At 32.2% G+C, this 23,927-nt stretch overlaps 1 long non-coding RNA gene across 1 annotated transcript; it reads right to left on the reverse strand.

Moving 5' to 3' along the window:
- Window positions 1-253: 253 nt before the first annotated feature.
- LOC146725087 (uncharacterized) lies at window positions 254-1,541 on the reverse strand. The gene is made up of 3 exons (XR_014925114.1): window positions 1,430-1,541; window positions 448-708; window positions 254-368 (listed from the first exon to the last, which is right to left on the reverse strand). It is a non-coding gene; the product is annotated as an uncharacterized LOC146725087 (long non-coding RNA).
- Between the last annotated feature and the right edge of the window lie 22,386 nt (window positions 1,542-23,927).

Genomic DNA, 23,927 nt, shown 5'->3' on the forward strand with positions numbered 1-23,927 from the left:
AAATTTTTAAATTGAAAAAGGAAGCTATTTCATCGCAGAATTTAATAAGTATAAGAAAGGATGAAGTGTTCACCAAATATTATATATTAAATTAGAGATAATAAAATATATTATAAATAAAAAGAAAAGTAATAAAATTGTTAACAGGTAAATAATGATTTGTAGCATTTGACGTGTAATACATTATTTATGTGTATGCATATTATAATTAACATAATTTTAAATTTTTAAATTTTAAATAATTTAATTTTTTTTAAATTTTTTTATTGGTGTAACTTTATACATCAATTTTGCATTTTTTTTTAAATTTTCCCCACTTTTGTTTAACGTCTGTACAGCTTGATTCTTCGATGTCTTCAACAGTCGTTCTTCAAGAATAAAAAAAATATATTAATTTAATGCATCGCAATAGGTATATGAAAATAAAATTGTTGATTTTATATTTACCTAATTAAGTGCATTAATAAGGCAATACTGTGTTTACATTTGTCATATTGGCCTGTTTTGCAAGAACATATGCAAGATATATTTATTTTATTAGCTACATTAATAATTAAATGAATTTCATGTGGTGGGCCAACCAAATCCGAGTTTTTCAAGCACAAGCACATTATTTTTTTTCTTCTGCTTTTTTTGAAGTTATTCCCACGTACATAAGGTGGTTTGTCTTCAGCACATTATCTCCTTCAACATACGCTCTTGAACCACCTCCAACATAATCAATCAAATTACTAATGATAATTATAAAAGTTATATTTTACGTTTTAATAAAACTGAAAACTTGTATATGCGCCCGATCTTTGAACCGCAAAGATAACGACTATGAAGGTTCTGCTCGGGCCCGCTAGGGACGCGCAACAGTCGCTACCCATGGCGAATGTCGGCACGGTAGAGAAACGAGATTATCGGTCCTTGTCTCTCTACGGTGCGTCCGCGTGAGCAATGCAATGAGGTCTGTTCTTTTCGGCTGAACTGGCTACACTAGTTCAGAGGTTGTCTTTTTTGCTCGACATTGGAAGGAAAGAGATAACCTCTGAACTAGTGTAGCCAGTTCAGCTGAAAAGAACAGACCTATGGTGGTAATAATAGAAATTTTAATTGATAACGGCTACCCAACAGATTTTATTTTTAAAACAATTCATGATAGATTAAAATATTTATTTAATAAAAAAGAAGATATTATTAAGGGGATGCCGGAGGTCTACTTTTACTGACCAAACCGATTATATTTTGTCACTATCGAGAAGTTTTTATTGTGTTAATAGAATAACAAATGCTTTTCCACGATTGCACGGTCCGACGAAAGTTAATACAATAATAAAGGAAGAAGCGGTCTGAATTTGTGATAAAAAGACAAAAAAGTTTTTTTTGGCTTCTCGCGTCACGTCACAATATTTGCTTGTATAAAAGTTTCACAATTTATACGTACAAAATAAGACCGCTTCCTTCAAAAGATTGCATAAAGGAATATTAGTGACCTTGCAGAAATAAGTTTAGAAGTCTAATAAAAAAGATCTCGATCGTGGAATATTTCATTCACATGTGTATGTGCGAAATGACATTTAGGAATAATACAGAGCAGAAAATTAGTTACGCGATGTCGCGATAGATGAAGCTGCAATCGTGCAGTTAGACAAGGACAGACAGTCATATTTTCTTCGTCTCTCTCATACATAGAATAATATCACGCAAAACGTCTACCTCTTTGTCAACATAGTTTCCTTCAAGAAAGGCTGGATGAAAAGGTTAGTATATTTCTTTATATGCATGCATGTATGTATGTATGTATGTATGTATGCGTATATATGCGTAGAAAATGTTTATAAAGAAATATATATATATATATATATATATATATATATATATATATATATATATACATACCTATCGATTTATTTAGCTATCTGCCTGTCTATCTATCAAACTATCTATTGATCTACCTATCGATCAACCTATCTATCTATCTATCTATCTATCGATCTATCTGTCTCTCTGTGTTTCTGTTTCTGTCTCTCTGTCTCTTCTCTCTTTTCTACATTGCATTCTTTCATACATGCACACGTATATATAATTTTTTAAAAATAATCTGTATTACATAAATAAAAATAATTTTTATAATCTAAAAATATATAAAAATCTTTTATGAATATAATTGATTATAAAGTTTTAGTGATAATTTTTTGTAATAAATAAATGATTTATATGATTTATTCTCATCTAACTACTGCTCTGTTTTGATAATAATAGTATTATTATATTCAATCTCTAAAATACTTTTATATAAATCATTTATCAGAAAGAAATATTTTTATCGGCTCTCAATATTAAGAATATAAATATGCCGTTTTTTTAAATCGGCTAACAGAGCCAAAGCACGAAAAATTAATTATTCGGAACTGTATCTCTTGGTTTGAGATCATTAAGTTCCATATATAAATTAATCTCGAAACTTACATATGGAGAAATAGGCGCGAAATTTCGAGATTAATTTATATATGGAACTTAGTAATCTCAAACCAAGAGATACAGTTCCGAATAATTAATTTTTCGTGCTTTGGCTCTGTCGGCCGATTTAAAAAAACAGCATATTTATATTCTTAATATTAAGAGCCGATAAAAATATTTCTTTCTGATTTTATTCATGCCTTGGCCTAATCACGACGTTATTTACTAACATCTACTAAAAGGCAAATGAAAAATATAGGATCGAAAGGGTCTGAATAGCTTAGTTGGTAAGAGCAGTCGCCCGGAAAGTAAAAGACGGTTCGATTCCCGCTTCAGCGACTTTTCGGACCTATATTTTTCGCGCCTATTTCTCCATATGTAAGTTTCGAGATTAATTTATATATGGAACTTAGTGATCTCAAACCAAGAGATACAGTTCCGAATAATTAATTTTTCGTGTTTTGGCTCTGTTGGCCGATTTAAAAAAAGGTCACTATTTATATTTCGGGAATAGGAACAAAAACAAATAGTTAAGCTGCGAATATATTTTTATTGTTTTTCAAAGTACTCGCCACGATGATCGATACACTTTTGCATGCGCTTAAACCAATTTTCAAAGCATTTATTCCATTCCGAATGAGGTATCTCCAAAACATGATTTTTGAACGCTTCAATAGCTTCTTCGGGCGATGAAAATCGTTGACCACGCAGTTTATTCTTCACGGATGGGAACAAAAAGAAATCATTGGGTGCCAAATCAGGGCTGTACGGCGGATGATCTATCAATTCGATGTTTTGAGTGCTCAAATAGTCTCTTGTTTGAGCCGATGTGTGAGAGCTCGCATTGTCATGATGAAGAACAATCCGACGTCTCTTCCCATACAGCACAGATTATTGCAATTATATTGCAGCAACGTTGCAATGTTGCAAGTTGCAATGCAACATTATAAAGACATTGCAGAGATATAGGTGCACAAAATTCCAGCACACTTGTAGCAACATGACATTAATATTTCGGAAATATTGCATGTAATCCAAATTCTATAATGTATATATATTGTAATATATATTTATATATTGTAATATATATAAATTAATTACAACGTATTTTCATTAATGATTTATTTACATTTATATACCTGTATATGCAACATTAGTTTATGGTTGCAATAACAATGCATTATTGCAAATTCATAACATTGCAATATTGTTGTAATATTTTGTTGCAATCTTCCAAAAAGCGGACATTTTAACATTGCTGCAATTCAACAGCAATGATGTAGCAACATTTTGCAGTGAATTTGCAATATTGCAATATTGCGGTGAAAGATTGTTGTAATGTTTTTGCAATCTATCGGTGCTGTATGGGTTGTTTGTTTTCCTTATTTCACCGAAGATTTCTGGCAAACAGATGGTTGTGTACCACTCAGAATTTACTGTTCTACGATCCTCTAGAGGCACTGTTGCAATATGACCAGTTTTTCCGAAGAAACAGGCCACCATTTTCTTTGAAATGCTTCGTGCGCGAACAACTTTTGTTGGATTTGGTTCATTTTGGAACACCCATACAGTCGACTGCTGCTTATTTTCGGGCTCATACGAATATATCCATGATTCGTCACGATTTTATAAACGTCTTTTAAAGCACCGCGATTGTATTTCTTAAGCATTCCTTTGCACCAATCGACACGAGCCTTTTTTTGAGCGATTGTCAAATTATGTGGGATCCAACGCGAACATAACTTTCGCACAGCTAAGTGTTCATGTAAAATCGCATATATGCTGGTGGAACTAATGCTTAGAAATGCCTCAATCTCACAATAGGTTACATGACGATCTTGCTTAATCATTTCGTGCACAGCATCGATGTTTTCTGGCACTACAGTCGATTTTGGACGACCTTCACGAAACTCGTCGGACAGCGAACTACGACCACGATTGAATTCACTATACCAGCGATACACAGTGGTTTTTGATAGAGCTTCATCGCCAAAAGTCAAATTAAGTTGATTGACGCACTCTTGTTGTGATAATCCACGTCAAAAGTCGTAAAAAATCATCGCACGAAAATGTTTACGATTCAGTTCCATTTTTTGCCGAGACGAAACTTTCAACTAAATATAAAATAAACAAATAGCGTCCGTATGACAAAATGTTCTGAGTACGTATATCGTCAAAAATGTCAAACTTTACAATGGAACCGTCAGATGGACTCACATGACATCAGTGTTGCCAATTCCCGAAATATAAATAGTGACCCTCGTATATATATATATATATACATATATATATATATGTATATTCAATTAATGAACAAATATATTAGAAATATATATTTAAAGTTAAATTATTGTTTGCTGATTAGAATTAAATTACTCCTGCTTTATTGTTTTTTTTCAATTATAGGTGTTTGTTTCAAGAAGTTTCCTAAGGTGCAGGTTTCCGTAGTTGAAGACCATATAAAACAATGGTTTAACACTTCTATGCAGCGATCAGACTAATTGGATCTTTTGATGAGGATTAATTGTATTCCGACTTTAACTATATATATGCGAGTTCCATAAACCTTATACATTGAAAAGTATAAGATTATTTTATGGAACTTACATATATAGTAAAGTGCTTCACATAAATTCTACTTTTTTTTATTTGTCACTTTTTGCCTTAGTTTATAATAAGGTTTATTTTTATTTTTTAATTTGTTCTATAAAATATATATATTTATCTTTGTTATGTCTTTAAAATTTTTATTCTTCAATTAAAAAGGATAATATATTATTATATATAATATTTCTATAATAATATTAATGTTATAAAGTTATAATATTTGTTATTTAAAAAAAAGTAATATTTCTTTTAATTTATAGAAGAGCTTTTTTATATTTAATTTTTTTAATTAAAGACTTCTCTTTATAATATTTAGATGTTTGGATGCAAAATATTTTTAAGTTAACAAAGACACTACAATATAAAAAGTAACTTTAACTTATTTCTACATTGTTCTTTCCTTATCTTCTATTTGTGAAACTGCTTTAAGGAAGATTCACACCTACACAGAAAGCAGAAAACAGCAAAGCATTAATAAGCTAATATATTATAACTCGCGCTGGTAGTAAGTAGTAACCGAAACATTTTTCTGTTGTACTATGTTTACTACCAGTCCGAGTTTTGATTGGCTAATGCTTTTCTGTTTTCTGCTTTTCTGCCTAGGTGTGAATTCTCCCTTATTCAATGCACTGAATATAAAAAACAGAAGGTCAAAATAATGTCAAAATATAGTCACTTTTTTCCCCTGTTTGACGTCATTGTGATTTTCGCCATTTTGACTTCATTTTGACGTCATTTTGACATTATCGTGACTTTTTGTTCTCCTTGAGATAGGACAATTGGAAGATGATTGGATAATGATTGAAAGAAATCTGTGCGACCTTCGAAACTCGTTCGAATTTTTATGTAATGCTGGAGTGTTGAATGATCTGCGTGATTAACAAATTTTTACCTTTAATACGACGAACTCTTCGTAGACCTGTGATGTGCCTGGCCAGCTTCGCTCCCTCGCAAGGACGTGGGGTGCTTATAACGAAATCAAACACTAGGTTGTACGATGCACTGAAGTTCTTTTATTCGTCTTTTAAGCCGGTTACAAGTTGTGCGCGATTAAGAATTAAGAAGTCAGCGAGGTCGACGGCTAACCCGTGACTTGAACAATATACCAAGTTACAAATTGACGCGGGGTTACAGCGACTAAGCGTCGTTGACAAAGTTATCTATTTCGAGATTCGCGTTATAAACCGTTATGATCTTTTAGGATGATACGAATAATTGTTGCTGCGCTCCTCGGCTAGCGACAATTTAGGATGTAACTTTTATGATGAAATGCCGTCCTCTGGCCAGATTTTCTAGGGTTTATATATCCCTTGAAAACGAAAAATCCTGGTGTTGTGTGCAAATTTTTGGGTAGGAGGATTTCCACGATAACGCTTTTTCAGGAAGATATCATAATAAATTTTCTTATAAAAGAAGGGGGTTGTTTGGCGGTTCTGAGAAGGCAACGAGTGAGCTCTTCTTTTGACCAAATATGGTCACGAGGATCTATCATGACCATATATGGTCATAAGGATAATAGGCGACGAGAAAATCTAAGAGAGAATAAGTCGTAAAAATCTATGATTTATTGGTTCCCGAAGTTCATGACGTGCAGATGTTAGCATCCCGAAAGGCGCGGGGTTGCTTATCGTATTAAGATCGGGGGCGGTCCGGGCGACAAAAAAAGTTCAAACGGTAGCTGCACGTTGGGGTTTCTATTGTTCGCTTGCTAGCTCCTATATGTTTCTGAAATCGTTCTCTATATAATTCTCTGCTATATTCTAGTTATTAAAATTGTAATTTAATATAATAAAATGAAATTATAATTGCTAAATTATATAGTTATGATTTCACAACGTAGTATATTCTTAATTACGGTAAAATGTTGTTATATTTATGGAATTCTTATTTATGTGAATATATTGAAAAAAAGGAGAATAATATCTCTGATACTAAAAATCTGAGTGGTTTCAATTATTGATGATAGTGATAAAGATAGTAAGGTTCTATAAATATAATTACAAATGAGGCGCATTGTTTACGTTATCTTATAAATTAAAGAAAAAGATTTTATGGAATATTCTATGACAAATAGTCGGTCATTAAGAATTTATCAATTTTTATAAGTCATTCACCATTGTGTGATTAAGATATTTATTCAGACGATTCATCATTTAACTATTCCATAAATAAGATTACTCAATTTCAAACACGTTGATTATAGGGTTCACACATTAATTAATAGGTTTGCACACATTGATTATATTTCGCATTTATCGTTCATATCGTTAGGATTGTAAAAAATGCATTATCTAATCACCTTCTAATTATCCTATCAATAAGAAAATACATCAATATTAGATGATAGATTCTAGCATAAAGACAGAACTTCTGTTATTACTCTAATAATTCCTTTCATTCTCATTCTCATATTTCCCGCCCCCGAGCACCTAACAGTGCACCGGAGGCAATTCTCTTATCAACGCCCTGATTATTTCCCGCTCCCGAGCACCTAACAGTGCACCGGAGGCAACTCTCTTATCAACGCCCTGATTATTTTCCGCCCCCGAGCACCTAACAGTGCACCGGAGGCAATTCTCTTATCAACGCCCTGATTATTTCCCGCCCCCGAGCACCTAACAGTGCACCGGAGGCAACTCTCCTATCAATGCCCTGAAGTACATCTTTTTCCTCAATCTTCTTCTTTCTAATAAACGATACCAGGAGATCAATAATTTAACGAATGTTATTTTGACAATTCTCTAGTTAATTGGATTTGATTCAATTAACATAATCTCCTTCAGTATACCACCACTTAGTAGTATCCTCCTAGTAACATCTAATTTAAATAGATATTTCATTATTATTTAATGACAATTTTATAAATGAATATACGAGAACAGAAGATCAAATATCGAAAGAAACGTAATCGTCGGGCAGGTAAGAAAAATCACGCTAATAGTGTCGCGTCTACATTGCTCCGGCTTAGACGACAGTCTTTGAAAAATAACCCTCGCATTAAATCGTGTGAAGTAGTTGCCTTTTCTCCGGAGACTATAAAAAGATTGAATACTTCATCTATTAAACTAAATCTTGACAATAACCTCGTAGCGAACAAAGGAACTCCCCCTCATACTGAGATCGAACCCTCGATCAACCGACCTCTTAATTCATTTGAATTCTTAACTCTTGAACTACCAAGTTCAATTGATTCCTCTTAATAAAAGGAGCATTTAATTATTTTAATCTCAGAACTAACTTCCCAGAGTTATCACCAATTTCAGACAAAGGAATTCCCCCTGACTCCGGAATAGAATCCTTGCCAGACGAACCATCTAATATATTTAGTTCAGAACCCGCTTCTTCAGAGCATTTACTAATCACAGAATTACATGAATTAGTATCGCAAGTGGAAAGAAATATTTCCCCGGAACAATTTTATCCTACGGACGAAGTACAAACAATAAAAGACCAATTCTCAGAACAGTTACTATTTGCAGAACTGTGTGATTTAGTATCACAAATAGAAGAGGATACTTCTTAGGAACAAACTCATCGTAAGGACTTGATACAATCATTAAAAGATCAGTGTCCAGACAATTTACTTGAAATCGATCAATATGCTAATTATCTAGATATTTAACTATTCTCCTAATGTCTATCTAAATACGATTGACGGAATTCAGCGATAAATTAACGAAGATATTAATACGACATTGATACAATCTCCATCAGTACATTTTCCTTATTAATATCTCCCTGACAATATCCCCTTATTAAATTAGATACTTCACTACATTCTATGCCCCATGAAGACATTAAAACAGAAGATCGCACGTCGGAATAAAAAAAAATCATAAAGCAGGTAAAAAGGCTCGCGCTAACCGCGCCGCATCTACCTTACGTTGGCTCCAGCGACAAGCCCTTGACAAAACCCTCTTTACGAACGAAAGAACCTTCCCAGACACAAAGATCGAACCCTCAATTGACGAACTACCTAATTCTTTTGATTTTAACCATGACATTTTCGAATCATCATTATTCACAGAACTGTGCGATTTAGTATCGGAAATAGAGAAAAAATCTCCCAGGATCTAATAAAATTCTTAGAAGAACAGTGTCCGGATATCTCATTTAAAATCGATCAATGTGCTAGTTATTTAAATATTTGAATCATTTCTCAAATGTCATCAGAATGTATTATTGAAGAAAACCGGAAATTAATAACAAAGAAATTCATACAATAATAAGTATAATTATCGCCCTACTAACAGACGTTTTAGAGGGAAACATCGATTTAGATCAATTTCTCGTCTGTTTAGATAACATTTCAGATCCATTGTACACGATAAACGCGAGACTTCGCAGAAACCGATAATTCGTGTAATTTAAATAATTGTTTAATAATAGGACCCCATGAGGAATTTTCAAGACCTTAAATTTGAAAGTTATATTATATTTTCGTTATTAAATTTATTAATTAACAACTATTTAAATGGGGAAATTACAGTCGATCAATTGATAAATTTATTAGATAGTTTAGAAAGAATTGCTAGTAGAAATCCTTTTTTCACTAGTAACTAGAATTCCCCATCCCCAACGTCCCAATACTCGGTCCCTAGTTCCACAGTATAGTCCGTGCTTTCGGTGTCCCTGAGGTATAACCGGTGTAAGCAGGTTGCCTCATAAAAAATAGAGAGCGCCCCATTCTTTCTAACCTAGGAATAGAGAGAATAGGAAGGTCACTAAGACGTGACACTCCAATGCGCTCGTATTGGTGCGCTCCTCGAATTGAACCAATACGAGCGCATTGAAGTAAAAAGGAGCAAGTTGGGGCATGCGACGCAAACAAACCTTACATAAAATCCGAGAATTGGTTTCTCAGCGTTGGCAACACTGAAAACGGAGTTTCGCGTTGTCACCGCGTGAGGTTTCCAACACAGTATATGTATAACATGTATCAGAGAGAAAGATGAGAGCGGCCAGGCCGGCGTTTTGGCTGTTACCGTTTTTACGGGACTGCTTGAAGCGCCCCTCGCACCCGTTTTTAATATCGGAACTAACTGCACACCCATTTTCTGGCAGGGTCGATAAAGTTTGTATTTGGTGCGAGTCCGTGCTACGCCCATAATTTTCGTGTTAACACAGTATCACGTATTCATTCTGTATATGTGCGATCTTTTCTCTTTATTTATATATATATATATATATGTATTTATATAATTTGTATAAAAACTAAAATATAATTATTAAAAAATATATATATATATGTATATGTGTAATGAAATATATAAATCTTATTTTAATTAAAATAAAAAGAACGATTAATTGTTCGACCACCTGGATTTTGGAATGTAATTTTTAATATATATTATATTATATTTAATATTTATCGCCGCTTCTATTAATATGAAGTGCAATGTCAACGTGCAATAATGTACAATTATTTAAAGTTTCCATGCCTAATGTATCATGCCGGTATAAAAGAACGTCAAGTAGCATGCGTAGCCGAGCAACTAAGATGACGAGCTGAAATCGTGGACATTTCAAGTTCAAACCCCTGCCTTTTTCAGATTTTTTTTTCACTTTTTTCAAATAAGTTATTATGTGTATAAATGTGTAATAATCAATATATCATTATTTGATAATTTTTTTTGTAATGGAACAAAATAAATTATTTTTTAATTCTGCAAGGAATTTAATTATTAATGCAAACGCCCACACACATAATTTAGATATTCAATTTTTTTTAGTTCAAATGTTTCTTGCAATCTGTATACGACAATCAGTCCACTCGCTATGCCACAGATTGCATCGCATAATACGCTCAGAGTTATAATACGATAGAGATCGCTTTACGCTGTTTTTCCTTGAAATAAATAAATTTTACGTGTTGTGTACGCGTGTTTAGTATATTTGTTTCTTTCATATTAATTTTAACTATAATTAGTTTTTTAATTAAGATTATTTTAGTGTTAGTTGTTTATTTGTTAGTGTCCTGTTTTCTTTAATTTCGTATTTTTTAATTTTCTTTTTTTTTTGGTGTTGGTGCTAATTATTATTTTTATTTTACAATGTCGAGTAAACACCGGTTTTACGATAAATGTGTGTATTTAAATTGCACAAATATTAGGACAAAAGATGGAAAACGTTTATTTCGATTTCCATTATAAACGGGTGCGAGACATGATTTATGGTTACGCAATAGTGGTGAGTTTATAAAATTGATTTACTTATTTATATCAATATATAATATATATTGATATGATATATGAAACAAATATATATATATATTCTTTGTTTTTTTTAATAAAATATGTCAGATATTATGTATGTTTACGTATGGATTACGTTGAAGTGTTTCTTTGCCGCGTTTTTCTGATCTCGCCGAACGGTTCGCGAATCCTGTGCGAATAAAAAACGATGCGCGTGTGTGTGTGCGTGCGATTGTGATGATCAGTTTCAGTTCGTCTTCAACGCTTGACGAGAGAAGAGGTCCCGAACTGCTGTAAGTTTATAAAAACATATTTTTGTATAACACATTAGAACGATTTTATATTATTTTTTTTGTCTAGAAAACGTTATATTAATAACCGTTATGAAACCGGCATCGTCGCCGTCGTCGAGATCGTTTTCATAACGGTTATTAATATAACGTTTTCTAGACAAAAAAAATAATATAAAATCGTTCTAATGTGTTATACAAAAATATGTTTTTATAAACTTACAGCAGTTCGGGACCTCTTCTCTCGTCAAGCGTTGAAGACGAACTGAAACTGATCATCACAATCGCACGCACACACACACGCGCATCGTTTTTTATTCGCACAGGATTCGCGAACCGTTCGGCGAGATCAGAAAAACGCGGCAAAGAAACACTTCAACGTAATCCATACGTAAACATACATAATATCTGACATATTTTATTAAAAAAAACAAAGAATATATATATATATTTGTTTCATATATCATATCAATATATATTATATATTGATATAAATAAGTAAATCAATTTTATAAACTCACCACTATTGCGTAACCATAAATCATGTCTCGCACCCGTTTATAATGGAAATCGAAATAAACGTTTTCCATCTTTTGTCCTAATATTTGTGCAATTTAAATACACACATTTATCGTAAAACCGGTGTTTACTCGACATTGTAAAATAAAAATAATAATTAGCACCAACACCAAAAAAAAAAGAAAATTAAAAAATACGAAATTAAAGAAAACAGGACACTAACAAATAAACAACTAACACTAAAATAATCTTAATTAAAAAACTAATTATAGTTAAAATTAATATGAAAGAAACAAATATACTAAACACGCGTACACAACACGTAAAATTTATTTATTTCAAGGAAAAACAGCGTAAAGCGATCTCTATCGTATTATAACTCTGAGCGTATTATGCGATGCAATCTGTGGCATAGCGAGTGGACTGATTGTCGTATACAGATTGCAAGAAACATTTGAACTAAAAAAAATTGAATATCTAAATTATGTGTGTGGGCGTTTGCATTAATAATTAAATTCCTTGCAGAATTAAAAAATAATTTATTTTGTTCCATTACAAAAAAAATTATCAAATAATGATATATTGATTATTACACATTTATACACATAATAACTTATTTGAAAAAAGTGAAAAAAAAATCTGAAAAAGGCAGGGGTTTGAACTTGAAATGTCCACGATTTCAGCTCGTCATCTTAGTTGCTCGGCTACGCATGCTACTTGACGTTCTTTTATACCGGCATGATACATTAGGCATGGAAACTTTAAATAATTGTACATTATTGCACGTTGACATTGCACTTCATATTAATAGAAGCGGCGATAAATATTAAATATAATATAATATATATTAAAAATTACATTCCAAAATCCAGGTGGTCGAACAATTAATCGTTCTTTTTATTTTAATTAAAATAAGATTTATATATTTCATTACACATATACATATATATATATATATTTTAATAATTATATTTTAGTTTTTATACAAATTATATAAATACATATATATATATATATATATAAATAAAGAGAAAAGATCGCACATATACAGAATGTATACGAGATACTGTGTTAACACGAAAATTATGGGCGTAGCACGGACTCGCACCAAATACAAACTTTATCGACCCTGCCAGAAAATGGGTGTGCAGTTAGTTCCGATATTAAAAACGGGTGCGAAGGGCGCTTCAAGCAGTCCCGTAAAAACGGTAACAGCCAAAACGCCGGCCTGGCCGCTCTCATCTTTCTCTCTGCATGTATATGTTATACATATACTGTGTCTCCAATATCAATTCGGAGTCTGGTCGGGCCTCCTGCCGACCCCCAATCAAGATTCTCATGTTTATGCTTATGCGCCTATGCAAAAGTGTGTGCTTCCCGCTTAAGGGTCGACAGGCGACATGGTGGAGACGCCTATCGGGCGGCCGGGAATTACGGATTCGTTCATCCCAAATATTAGCCAAAATACTTAACAAATCTTATTAAATTTACGATATTCTTAATCAGTAGGATTGTCCGCAGGTCGGCAAAGATTGATTTTTTGGAAAAAAGATAAATATAAAATTTATAATATAACTTGGGGAGATGCGCAGCTAGCAGCGGGTAAGGTTGGGTTAGCCACGAGATCGTATTTAATTTATTATAAATTTTTAAGAGCAATAATGCAAAATTCGACTCTTTGCCGACTTGCTTTATTATATAAAGAATATATTAAAAAGTATTTCACGAAGCTACGTAACTTTTTTTTATGTAATATCTGGGATGAACAAATCTCACCAGATCTATACTCATGAGGAAATTTTCGTGGTAACATACTGACAGCTTGACAAGGAGAGAGTATCATTCTATCTTTGTCTCTCTTGCATTTGATATGTGTAAAATCAGTATAAATACAAAAACCAATATATTACGCACACGAATGAGAAATATTTTACATCTGCTTATTATATATGAAAATATAAAAGTAATGCAAATTAAATTTCACATTTATTTATAATAGTATTGTGAGGTAGTAACACATATGGAAATCTTATAAGATGAATGCTGTACATCGATTAGCGTAATATTATGATTATAAGTGGCAATAAATGATTTTGCTAATATATTATTTTGAATAAAAATTTTATAAAAACAAATAAAAATAAAATAAATAAATTTTATTCATTCTTTGTTTTTTTCTATTATTTTTTCTATTATTTGAATAAAAGGTGTATCGTATGTAATAGATAAAGAATAATTTATATATATGTATATATTGAAATTAATATATATATATATATATAAATTTTCAAAACGTAATTATATATTTATATAAATTATCTATCTATTTAATTTATTACACACGATACATCTTTTATTCAAATAATAGAAAAAATAATTAATAGAAGAAGAAAACAAAGAATAAAGAAAATTTATTAATTTCATTTTTTTTAACATATATAAGACAGGCAATAAGAGCCAAATCGCGGATGACAGTGCGTTATCCTAAACGAAACTAAATTTTTTCGTTAGAATTAAATACCTGTGCATTTTTCTCTCGCATTTATTTCTTTAGGGGGAATAGGGGATACATGGAATTAAAAATCTCTTGTAGAGATTATTCCAATTTTATATCTTGGCCGTGTCCAAGTAAAATTTGGTGCCTTGTGCACAGGTATTTAATTCTAACGAAAAAATTTAGTTTCGTTTAGGATAACGCACTGTCATCCGCGATTTGGCTCTTATTGCCTGTCTTGTATATGTTAAATTTATATTTATATTACAGAGCCTAGTTAAACTCTTAATTCATTTTTTTTGTTTTTATATTTTTTAAATTTTTATTCAAAATAATATAAAAATAGTAATTAGCTCTATTAAACTTAATGTTTGTGAACAAAGAAGCGCTGTAAGAGCTATATTAAACAAATTGCAGTTGTCAGATAATCTTAATAAAATTCATTTAAAACGAGAAAATAAATACATAAGCAATAAACATTTATGTGTAGATGATATTAATAAAATGTATTTTAAAAAAAAGAAAATAAACATATAAGAAATAAAACAATTATCCGCATAATTGTTTTATTTCTTATATATTTATTTTTTTTTTTAAATACATTTTATTAATATCATCTACACATAAATGTTTATTGCTTATGTATTTATTTTCTCGTTTTAAATGAATTTTATTAAGATTATCTGACAACTGCAATTTGTTTAATATAGCTCTTACAGCCCTTCTTTGTTCACAAACATCAAAATAATATATTAGCAAAATCATTTATTGACTTGTAATCATATTATGCTAATCGATGTACAGAATTCATCTTAAATGATTTTCATGTATTAACTACCTTATAATACTAGTATAAATTAATGTAAAATTTAATTTCCATTACTTTTATATTTTTATATATGATGAGCAAATGTAAAATATTTCTTATCCGTGTGCGTAATATATATTAAAATATAACTATTATATAAATAATTAAATAAAAATATATATAATAAATAATTTATTATAGGCTTCCGGTTCCGGTAAGAGAGTGAGTGACAGGTGTGTGAAAGCGTGGCAGATATTTGTGAGAAAAGAGTGAGAAAAGGGGTGAGGTGAATAGGAGATAAGAGGTGAGAGGGTGTAGGAAAAAGAGGAGGAGAGATTGAAGAATAGGAGAAGATAAAGGGGTAAGGAGTTAGAAAATAGAAAGTAGGAAAAGGTGAGACACGTGGACACGTAGACACGTGGAAGAAAGAGAGTAGGTGTAGGGAGTAGGTGTAGTAGAGGATAAAGATAGGGAATTCACTAGGGAATTCACTAGCGAGTTGGAGCGAGTTGGAGCATAGAGTAAGTGAATCAAAGAAAGAAAGCGATAAGGGAAAAATGATAAATGAAGAGATTATTAGAGATAGGAGGATAGAGACCAATAGAGATAGGATGTTAGAGGAAGGGGGGAAAAAGGGAGATGAGGAAGAAATAAAAAAGAAGGCAGGGAGGCCAAGAAGAGTAGATGAGTTAGGGAAGGAAAGGAGGAGCAGTATGGGATGTATAGATGATTTTTTGAAAAGGAAAAGAGAAGAAGGGGGAGAGGAGGATAAGGAGGAAGAGGAAAGAAGCCTAAGAAGGAGCAAAAAGACAGAAAGGCTGAATAGAGAGGTAGGGGGATAGAAAAGGAGGAGTTAAGAAGGATGATGGAGGAGATAGGGGAGAAGATAACAGAGAAGTTAGGCGAGGAAATGAGAAAGTTGAAGATAGAAATTTGGAAAAAGGAGGGGGAATGGAGAGAAGAAAGAAGAGAACTGAGAAAAGAGATAGAGAGCCTGGAGAAGAGAGTGATAGATTTGGAGGCAAGAGTAGAGGAAAGAGGAAGAAAGGAGGAAAGAGAAAGAGAGGGGGGCGAAGGAGGGAGTAAGGGGATAAACGAGACAATAATAGGAAAAGTGAAGGACATAGGAAAGAAATTAGAATGGAAGGAAAGAGAAGAGAGAAGAAATAACATAGTAATAAAAAGAATGGAGGAAGGGAAGGAAGGTGTAAAGGAAAGAGTAGAGAAATTAATGAAAGAGATAGGAGCGAAAGCAGAAATAGAATGGATAAGGATGTTGAAAGGAAAGGAGGGAAAGGAAGGTGAAATGGTGGTAGTGAAACTAGAAAGTAGAGAACAAAAAAGACAGGTAATGGAGAGGAAGAGGATATTAAGAGGAAAGAAGGTGAGAATAGAAGATGATTTAACATGGGAAGAGAGAAAGATAAAATGGAGACTAATGGAGATCGCGGAGATAGAAAGGAGGAAAGGAAACAATGTATGGACGAGCTATGGAAGGATAAAAATCAATGATGTATGGTGGAGATGGGAAGAGGAGGAAGGTGTGCTTAAAAACTGGAAAGGAGAAATTAGAGAAGGTATAGAGAAAAGGAGGGGGGAAGAAGGGGGTATGAAGACAGGAATGGAGGAAAAAAGGGATAGAAGAAGGGAGAAGAGAAGAAAGGAGGAAAGGAGGAGGGGAGAACAATAGTAAGAAGAGAAAGGAGGAAGGAGAAAGGGAGACGGAGGCAGAAAGGAGAAAGGAACAGGAGAGAAAGGAAAAAGGAGGAGAAGTAAGAGAGGAATGGAAAATAGGTTTTTGGAATGTGGCAGGGCTGAAGAATAAGGAAGAAAAGTTCTGGAAGGAAATAGAAGATTGGGAGGTGGTGGTGATGATGGAAACATGGATAGAGGAAAGGGGGTGGGAGGCGATTAAAAAGAGGTTACCGAAAGGATATAGATGGGAGAAGCAAGCAGCAAAGAGGAGAAAGAAGAAAGGAAGACCGATGGGGGGAATGATCATGGGGGTAAGGGAGGAGAGGGGGAAGATAAAAGTATCAGGAATGGGAGAAAAGGCGGAGGGAATAATGATGGCGGATTTATAAGTAGGAAGAGAGAAGTGGAGGGTAATAGGCGTATACATCAACGGGGACATGGAAAGGAAATTGGAGGAAATGAAGGAATGGATGGAAGAGAAAGAAGAAAATAATTGGACGATTTTGGGAGGAGATTTCAACGCAAGGACAGGTAGAAGGGGGGGGGGGTGATAGGAGGGGAGGAGGAAGAAGAAAGAAGATCGAAGGACAAGAAAGTTAATGAGGAAGGGAAGAAGTTGATAAAAGAGTTGGAAGAGGTAGGATGGGGAATCTTTAATGGAGGGATAAGAGGGGATAGGAAGGGGGAGTACACATACACAGGAGGAAGAGGGGAATCGGTGATAGATTACGTGGTGGGAGAGGATAGAGTAAAAGAAAGGATAAAGAGAATGGAGGTGGGAGATAACATAGAATCGGACCATCACCCATTGATTGTAACGCTAGAAAGAAGAGGAGGAGCTGAAAAGGGAAAAAGGGGGGAGGGAAAAGGAATAAGAAAAAGAGGGAGATGGACAAAGAGGGGAGGAGAAAAAATAAGAGAGGAAATAGAAGTGGGGAGAGGGTGGAAGGAGGGGATTGAAGAGGAGCTAGAGGAAAAAATAGGAAGAATAGAAGAGGAATTGAGAGAAGGAGAAAAAGAGAGTGGAGAAGGGAAAAGGAAAGGGTGGTGGGACAAGGAATGTGAGAGAAGAGGAAAGAAGTGAGGAAAAAGTTAAGGGAATGGAGGAAAAAAGGAGGAGGAGGAGAAGGATATAGAAAAGTAAGGGCGGAATATAAGCTAATGTGTAAAGGAAAAAGGGAGGAGGAGAGGCTAAGATGGTACAAGGAGGCGATAGAGGCAAGAACGGAAGGAGAGGTATGGAAGATTATTAACAGGGAAAGGAAAAAGAGAGAAGGGGTGAATGAGGAGATAAAGGCGGAGGAATGGAAGGAATACTTTATGGATTTATTGGGAGGGATAGAGGTAAAAGTGGTAAGAGGAGGAAAAGAAAAAAGGGAGAGGGATGAGGAGCAGGAGATAAGCAGGGAGGAAGTGAAGAGGATGCTGGGAAAACTGAAGAAAGGAAAAGCAGCGGGGGAGGATGGGATACCAAGTGAAGTATGGAAATATGGAGGAGAGAGGGTAGAAGAGTGGGTATGGGAAATGTGCAACAGAGTATGGAGAGGAGAAGGATGGCCGGAGAGGTGGAAAGAAGGGATAATAGTGCCACTGTTGAAAAAGGGAACGGGGAATAAAGTGGAAAACTATAGAGGAGTAACATTGATGCCAACGCTATACAAGGTATACGTGGGGATTTTAACTGAAAGGTTAAAAGAAGAAATGGAGGGGAAGAATATGATACCGGAGAGTCAGACAGGTTTTAGGAAGGGAATGGGGGTGATGGATAGTATCTATGTGTTGAATTATCTGGTGAATAAGAGGGTAAATAAGAAGGGAGGAAAGGTAGTCGCGGCATTTATGGACCTGAAGACGGCGTTTGATTCGGTAGATAGGGAGGTGTTAATGGAGGCAAAATAAAAGAGGAGGGGAGTGAGGGAGGGTTTAAGGAGTAGGATAGAAGAGGTGTACAGGGAAACGAGGAGTAAGGTAAGAGGGGGGAAGGAGGAGGGAGAAAATTTTTGGACGGCAAGGGGGGTGAGGCAAGGTTGCCCAATGAGTCCGCACTTATTCAGTTTGCTGATAGCGGATATAGAGTAAATGCTAGAAAAGGAGGTTGGGGGGGGGGGGGTGAAACTGGGAGGGGAAAAGGTGCATTGTTTGGCGTACGCAGATGACATGGTACTGTTGGCGGAGGATGAGGAAGGGATGATACATATGTTGGGAAAAATGGAGAGTTATATGGACAAGGAAAGGTTAGAGGTGAATGTGGATAAGACAAAGGTAATGAGGTTTAAAAAGGGAGGAGGAAGAATGAAAAGAGTGGAGTGGAGATGGAAAGGAAAAAGGTTAGAGGAAGTGAAAGAATTTACATATTTAGGGTATAAGCTACAGAGGAACGGGGGGCAGGAGGCGCAGGTAAAGAACAGAGTTAGGAAAGCAGGAGCGGTGATAAGACAGGTGTGGGGAATGGGAAAGAGAAAGTTTGCAGGAGACTGGATGAAAAGAGTATGGCTAATGGAAAGGTTGGTGGGGACGGTGTTGGAATATGGGGCGGAAATATGGGGATGGAAAGAGAGGAGAGAGGTGGAGGCAATGCAGGAGCGAGGGATTAGAGGGACGTTAGGAGTAGACTGGTGCACGCCGGGGTATATTGTAAGAGAGGAGATAGGAAAAGACAAAATTAGGATAAGGGCAGGAAGGAGGGCGGTAGGGTATGAGAGGAAAGTTGGAGGAAGGAAGGGGAGGAAGTTTAGCGAGGAAATGTTTTGAGGATATGAAAGAGAGGATAAGAGGAGGAAAGGAAAGAACGATGTGGGAGGAAGAGAGGGAGAAATTCTGGGAAGAAAGAGGAATAGAAAGGAAAGAGATGGAGGAAAAAAGGGGAAGGGGAGAGGAAGTATATGAGGGGTGGGAGCAGAAAGACAGGGAAAGGCAAAAAGAGGAAAGATGGGAGAGGATAAGAGAGTCGAGATATAATAGATGGTATGGGGAATGGAAGGAGGAGGGTTTACCGGAATACCTGAGAAAGGGATGGGGGGAAAGTAGATGGAGAAGGATAGTTAGGTTCAGAATGAACAATGAGATAAGAGGGGCAAGATACTGGGAAGAAGAGGAGAAAAGAAGATGTAGGTTATGTGGGATAGAAGAAGAAACATGGGAGCATGTGATAGGAGAATGTGGGGGAGAAGGGGAGAAGGGAAACTGGTGGGAAAGAATGAAGGAAATATTGCAGGAAGGAGGAGAAGGGGAAGGATGGATGAGAGAAATAGAGAAAAAGAGGGAAGAGGGAAGAACGGAAGAAAAGGGGGAGGGAGGGGAAAAGGAGGAAGGAAGTATGAGGAGGAGAATGAGTGAGGTATGAATGAGGTGGTGGAGAATATATGGGGAATCGGAAGCCGAAGCGAAGCGATAGGTAGGGACGGCTCTTTCTCTCTCTAAAGTAGTAGATAAGTAGGTTAAGGTAGAATTAAGTTATTTGTAAATTAGATGTAAGAGTAGAGATAAGAGTAGATATAAGTAAAGATTGTAAGAGTTTGTGAAAGGTTGGGGAACGCTCCTTCAAAAGCGCCTTCAATCCCTCAGGGGAAGAATAAAGAATTGAATTGAAATTGAATTGAAATAATTTATTATATTTATAAAAAAATTTATGTAATAAATTGTCTGTATAATATTTCACTTATTTATAAAATGTATTTTATAAATAAATAAAAAAATAAATGAATTAGATAAATATGATAAATTTGTGAATGAGGTAGGAAATGTCATATTTATTTTTTAGTCAATATATAAATTAAATGTTTATTAAATTTAATATTAATTTAAATTATATATTGATTAAAAAATAAATGAATTAGATAAATATGATAAATTAGTGAATAAGGTAGGGAAATAATTTTTTTTCTATAAATTAATTATAAAATTTGAATATAAATAAACTTTTATAAAAAAATATTAAAAAATTTAAATAATTTTTAATGATTTATTAATATTTAAAATAATTATTTTAATAAAAATTATAATAGATAATTTTATTTATATTATTAATAAATTTAGGTGCCAGCAATTGCGATTAAACTGATGATAAGAATAAATAATTTTAATAATTTAAAGAATATAAAAAAGAAATTTAAAATTTTTTTTTAATTTTATTTATAGTGAAATGTAATAATTTTAGTAAATAAAAAAAATTTATTTTTGAAAATTTATTTTTAATTAAGTTTAAGAAGAAATTATATATAGAATTAGATACCCTATTATTTAAATAAAAATAAAATTAATTAAATATTAAATGTAAAGCATTAAAAATAAAAAATTTGGCGGTAATTTATTATATTAGAGGAACTTGTTGATTAATTTGATAATCCACAAATGGATTAACTTAATATAAATATTTTATATATTGTTGTTGAAAATTATATTAAGAGATTTTATTTATAAATTTATATTATAAATTAAATTCAAATCAAAATGTAGAATTATTAAGATTTAAATGAGTTATATTAAAAAATATTTTTTTTTGTAAATAATATTTAAATTTATTATTTAAAAAGGATTTAAATGTAAATTTATAAAAATTTATAAGTTGAATTATATTTAAATTATGTACAAATTGCCCGTCATTCTTATTAATTATAATTTGTAAGAAAAGTCGTAACAAAGTAAATATATTGGAAAATGTATTTAAAATAAAAAAAAATTTTAGTTTATTTAAAAATATTTCATTTACATTGAAAAGATTAATGATTTAATATGATTTATTAAAATTAAAAAAAAATTAAATTTAAATATTTATGAAAAATTTAATATGATTTGTGTGTGTGATTATTTTAATTAAATAAAATTATAATATAAAAAATTAAATAGAGTTAGTTTTTGAATTGTTAAAGTATTAAAAAAAAATTAAATAAATTATAGATATAAGTAATGTAAATGAAAATTTAAAATAAATAAATAATTAAATAAAAGTAAATTTTATTAATTGTACCTTTTGTATCAGGGATTATTAAATTTTGTTGTTTATTGAATAATTTAAATTTCTCAGAATAAAATGAGTTAAATAAAATATTAAAGTTAATGTATAAAAATTATTTTAAATATTCATTTGGAAAAGATATTTTAATCCACTTTTATGATATCTAATTTTTTTTATATAAATTTAATTTATATATAAATAATTTAAAATTAATTAAATTAATAATAAAATTTAATTAGTAAATTTATGTAAAAAATTTATGGGATTAACTATAAATTATAATTAAAATATTTTATGAATATAAATTTAAATAGAAAAATATTTTTTATTTTAAAAATTTTTTATAAAAATTTAATAATTTATTATGGAATGGATTATTCAAATTTAAATATAATAAGAGTTTAACTAGGCTCTGTAATATAAATATAAATTTAACATATATAAGATAGGCAATAAGAGCCAAATCGCGGATGACAGTGCGTTATTCTAAACGAAACTAAATTTTTTCGTTAGAATTAAATACCTGTGCACAAGGCACCAAATTTTACTTGGACACGGCCAAGATATAAAATTGGAATAATCTCTACAAGAGATTTTTAATTCCATGTATCCCCTATTCCCCCTAAAGAAATAAATGTGAGAGAAAAATATAGATCCGAAAGTCGCAGAATCAGGAATCGAACCCGAGACCTTTCGCTTGCCGGGCGACTGCTCTTCCAACTGAGCTATTCAGATCCTTTCGATTCTATACTTTTCTCTGTTATATATATTAATGTTGGTAAATAAACGCCTTTAAGCCAGCGTGTATAAATTAAGAGTTTAACTAGGCTCTGTAATATAAATATAAATTTAACATATATAAGATAGGCAATAAGAGCCAAATCGCGGATGACAGTGCGTTATTCTAAACAAAACTAAATTTTTTCGTTAGAATTAAATACCTGTGCACAAGGCACCAAATTTTACTTGGACACGGCCAAGATATAAAATTGGAATAATCTCTACAAGAGATCTTTCGGATCTATATTTTTCTCTCACATTTATTTCTTTAGGGGGAATAGGGGATACATGGAATTAAAAATCTCTTGTAGAGATTATTCCAATTTTATATCTTGGCCGTGTCCAAGTAAAATTTGGTGCCTTGTGCACAGGTATTTAATTCTAACGAAAAAATTTAGTTTTGTTTAGAATAACGCATTGTCATCCGCGATTTGGCTCTTATTGCCTATCTTATATATGTTAAATTTATATTTAAATATAATAATAATTTGAAAATTTGATTTAATTAAATAAAAAAATATTTTAAATAAATTAAGTATTTTAATAAATAATGATAGTATAAGTATATTTATATTAATTATATAGAAATTTTTAAATTTAAAATATATATGTATATATAATTAAAGAATTAGGCAAATTTATTTTATTAAATTAAAATTTTAATTTACTTGTTTAACACAAACATGGTTTTTTGATAATAATTTAAAATTATTTCTGCTCAGTGATTTTTAAATAGCCGCAGTATATTGACTGTGCAAAGATAGCATAATCAATTGTTTTTTAAATAAAAACTGGAATGAAGGAATTGATGAAATTAAAGCTGTTTCAATTTGTAGATTTAAAATTTAAATTTTAAGTTAAAATTCTTAAAAGAAATTATGGAACGAAAAGACCCTATTGAATTTAATATAATTTTTAAATTTATTTAAGGAAATAAATTTTATTTTGATGATTATATTTTATATTGGGAGAATAATTAAATAAAATAAACTTTAATTTAAAGATAATTTTAACATTAATTAATGATATTTTTATAAAGGATTGATTATTAAATTAAGAAAAAATTTTTTTTTTATAATAATTATTATAAAAATTAATTACCTTAGGGATAACAGCGTAATATTTTTAGGAAGATCATATT

This window comes from Nylanderia fulva, unplaced genomic scaffold, assembly GCF_048542155.1.
Source record: "Nylanderia fulva isolate GAGA-0341 unplaced genomic scaffold, ASM4854215v1 Scaffold1044, whole genome shotgun sequence".
NCBI lineage: Eukaryota > Metazoa > Arthropoda > Insecta > Hymenoptera > Formicidae > Nylanderia > Nylanderia fulva.